General features: G+C 41.3%; 1 pseudogene; it reads right to left on the reverse strand.

The window, feature by feature from the left end:
• Positions 1-942: 942 nt before the first annotated feature.
• LOC136136678 (ankyrin repeat and SOCS box protein 7-like) lies at positions 943-4,327 on the reverse strand (annotated as a pseudogene).

The following is a 4,327-nucleotide window of genomic DNA, read 5'->3' on the forward strand; positions in this document are numbered from 1 at the left end:
TTTCATTTATTTCTGCTCTTGTCTTTATGATTTCTTTCCTTCTACTAACTTTGAGTTTTGTTTGTTTTTCTTTCTCTAGTTCCTTTAGGTGTAAATTTAGATTGTTTATTTGAGATGTTTCTTGTTTCTTGAGGTAGGATGCTATTGCTATAAACTTCCCTCTTAGAACTGCTTTTGCTGCATCCCATAGGTTTTGGATCATCATGTTTTCATTGTCATTTGTCTCTAGGTATTTTTTGATTTCCTCTTTTTTTTTTTTTTTGTGGTATGTGGGCCTCTCACTGTTGTGGCCTCTCCCGTTGCGGAGCCCAGGCTCCGGACACGCAGGCTCAGCAGCCATGGCTCACAGGCCCAGCTGCTCCGCGGCATGTGGGATCTTCCCAGAATGGGGCACAAACCCGTGTCCCCTGCATCAGCAGGCGGACTCTCAACCAGTGCACCACGAGGGAAGCCCTGATTTCCTCTTTGATTCCTCCAGTGATCTCTTGGTTATTTAGTAATGTATTGTTTAGCCTCCATGTGTTTGTGTTTTTTACATTTTTTTCCCTGTAATTTATTGCTAATCTCATAGTGTTGTTGTCAGAAAATATGCTTGATATGATTTCAATTTTTCTTAAATTTTCCGAGGCTTGATTTGTGACCCAAGATGTTTTCTATCCTGGAGAATATTCCATGTGCACTTGAGAAGAAAGTGTAATCTGCTGTTTTTGGATGGAATGTCCTATAAATATCAATTAAATCTATCTGGTCTATTGTGTCATTTAAAGCTTGTGTTTTCCTTATTAATTTTCTGTCTGGATGATCTGTCCATTGGTGTAAGTGAGGTGAAAGTCCCCCACTATTACTGTGTTACTGTCGATTTCCTCCTTTTTGTTGTTTGTTATTTTTTGTTTTTTTGAAGATGCAAACATTGTTTTTAATGTAATAATAGTAATAATTAAATTATATACCTGTGACTTCTTGTAAGAAATGCAAACATGGTTGATTACTTCCAGAAATGCTTATTGAAACAGCCAGTGGGGTCTATCCTTCATAGTTCCTTGTGTTTGTGTCTGCTCCATAATTATATAACACCCGTGCACAAAGCACATCATCCCTAAGGGCAGACAAATGTAAAGGAGTCTGTCCATCTTCTAAGCGACCCAAGTTTGTGTCTGCTCCTCTCTGAAGGAACATTCGGCAATAAGAGTGATTGCTTTTTATCACAGCATATCGCAACAGGAAACCCTTCTGAATGTTGATGTTGGCATTGTGGCCCAGGAGTATTTTCACACAGCTTGACATCTCTTGGATAATGGTGAGCTGAAGTGGCCTTGTACCTTTATCATTGAGCTGGTCAACCTCAGCCTTGAACTCCAGTAGGAGTGTCCAGATTCCGGTGTCAGTGAGCTCTTTCTTAACCTTTAGTGCATTTTCAGAGGCAGCAACAAAATACAGCAGCAGAAATGTGATCCCATGAATTAGATGCTTAAACTTCAATCTGACAGATTGTCTTTATGGAGGATACTGGTCAGAGGCTCTCTGCTGCTTCTCTGGTGGGTGGGTAGCCCCGTTCCTGCTCTCTCGCTTCCCCTAGCCACTTCAAACCTGTCTTCTCAGCTGCTGCTTCTCTTACTTCTTTCAGCCTCCTCCTCCACACTCACCAACTTCTCGATTGAAGAAACAGCCCAGGCAGGGCCGGACACGGGTGTCCTTGATCCTTCATGATGCCTCACAGCCCCAGCCCTGCGAGCATCTAGACTGCTGAGCAGACTGGAGGTGGCAGTCCTGGCCTACGGGCAGCCTCAGGGCAGGGGTGCAGGGAGGAAGTCCGGGCTCGGGTTGGGGGGCAGTCCCGTCTGAGGGCTTGGGAGCAGGGGGCTGCTGCATTCCGGGCTGGAGTCTCCCAGATACAGGGGGACATGGGAGGTCTTGGGGCAGCAAGGTCCTGGGTCATTCACGGTCTGATGTGCCAGCCGCGGGGAATCCAGGCAGGGGACTTTTGGGATGCACTTTGCACTGGACCACCCCTGCACTCTCCCTTCAGCACTTTGGGGTCACTGGGATGGGACCAAGCCTTTAGCAGCCAATCAGCAGCTGCACTGGAGCCTGAGGGTGGAGCCGTAAACCAGGTCAGGGGTGGGTGGGGGTGGGGGGTGGAGGCGACTTGGTTGGTTACCTCCTTCCCTCCTCCTTACCCCAGCAGCCCCCACCCCTTGCTTGCGGTCCAATTTCCTCTTTTATAGCTGTTAGCATTTGCCTTATGTATTGAGGTGCTCCTGTGTTGGATGCATATATATTTATAATTGTTAAAACGTCTTGGATTGATCCCTTAATCATTATTTAGTGTCCTTCCTTATCTCTTGTAACATTCTTTATTTTTAAAGTCTACTTTATCGATATGAGTATTGCTACTCCAGCTTTCTTTTGATTTCCATTTGCATGGAATATCTTTTTCCATCCCCTCACTTTCAGTCTGTATGTGTCCTACGTCTGAAGTGGGTCTCTTGTAGACAGCATATACATGGGTCTTGTTTTTGTATCCATTCAGCAAGCCTGTGTCTTTTGGCTAGAGCATTTAATCCATTCACATTTAAGGTAATTATCGATATGTATGTTCCTATTACCATTTTCTTAATTGTTATGGGTTTGTTTTTGTAGGTCCTTTTCTTCTCTTGTGTTTCCCACTTAGAGAAGTTCCTTTAGCATTTGTGGTAGAGCTGGTTTGGTGGTGCTGAATTCTTTTAGCTTTTGTTTGTCTGTAAAGCTTTTGATTTCTCCATTGAATCTGAATGAGATCCTTGCCGAGTAATCTTGGTTTTAGGTTCTTCCCTTTCATCACTTTAAATATATCATGCCACTCCCTTCTGTCTTGTAGAGTTTCTGCTGAGAAATCAGCTGTTAACCTTATGGGAGTTCCCTTGTATGCTATTTGTCATTTTTCCCTTGTTGCTTTTAATAATTTTTCTTTGTCCTTAATTTTTGCAATTTGATTACTGTGTGTTTTGGCCTGTTTCTCCTTGGGTTTATCCTGCTGGGACTCTTTTTGCTTCCTGTACTTGGGTGACTATTTCCTTTACCATGTTAGGGAGGTTTTCAACTATAATCTCTTCAAATATTTTCTCGGGTCTTTGCTCTCTCTCTTCTCCTTCTGGGACCCCTATAATACGAATGTTGTTGCATTTAATGTTGTCCCAGAGGTCTCTTAGGCTATCTTCATTTCTTTTCATTCTTTTTTCTTTATTCTGTTCTGTGGCAGTGAGTTCCACCATTCTGTCTTCCAGGTCACTTATCCGTTCTTCTGCCTCAGTTATTCTGCTATTGATTCCTTCTAGTATAGTTTTCATTTCAGTTATTGTATTGTTCATCTCTGTTTGTTTGTTCTTTAATTCGTCTAGGTCTTTGTTTAACACTTCTTGCATCTTCTCAATCTTTGCCTCCATTCTTTTTCCAAGGTCCTGGATAATCTTCACTATCATTATTCTGAACTCTCTTTCTAGAAGGTTGCCTATCTCCACTTCATGTAGTTGTTTTTCTGGGGTTTTATCTTGTTCCTTTGTCTGGAACATGTTTCTCTGCCATCTCATTTTGTCTAACTTTCTGTTTTTAAGACATTCATCATTTTGTGATATGCAGCAGAAGTGCTTTATGCATACTTCCTATTTTTGACACAGCATTTTTAAAAGATATGTTCACAATCGTCAAGCTTTAATATAATTAATAATTTTTATTTCCTAATCAAGAACACTTTTAAGTGAAACTGAACTCCCTCCAAGTGTATGGCAGTGAGAAATACAAATACAAATGACCACTAGTACAGTTTGGTACTACTGCCTTGTTTTCTGTCAAGGTGCAAAGAGTTTACCCACCATTACTTCAGTACAAATGTCAACATGATGGTGAAAAAAGGCAAACAAAGGCTTAATATTATTATGAAACTCATTTTGGTCTCCAAGTTACCTTGAAAGCTTGGGGGATCTTCAGGGGTTTATGGATCACATGTTGAAAACCTCTCATGTAATGCCTCTCCCAAAGTCATGCATCTAGTAAGGAGTGGACCACTTCTTGAAACTAGGGCCTATTGACTCCCCATCTAATAGTTTCTCCATTATATCACAGAATGCCAAAATGAATGATACAGATATAAAGTATAATGTGCACTCATATTAAAACCAAATAATTAAATACATGCACCGAATGTTTGTAGCAGCACTATTTACAATAGCCAAGATATGGAAGCAATCAAAATGCCCATCAACAGATAATGGACAAAGAAGATATAGCATATATATACAAAGGAATATTACTCAGACATAAAAAAGAATGAAATTCTGCCATTTGCAGTAAC

Source organism: Phocoena phocoena, chromosome 16, assembly GCF_963924675.1.
Source record: "Phocoena phocoena chromosome 16, mPhoPho1.1, whole genome shotgun sequence".
NCBI classification, from domain to species: domain Eukaryota; kingdom Metazoa; phylum Chordata; class Mammalia; order Artiodactyla; family Phocoenidae; genus Phocoena; species Phocoena phocoena.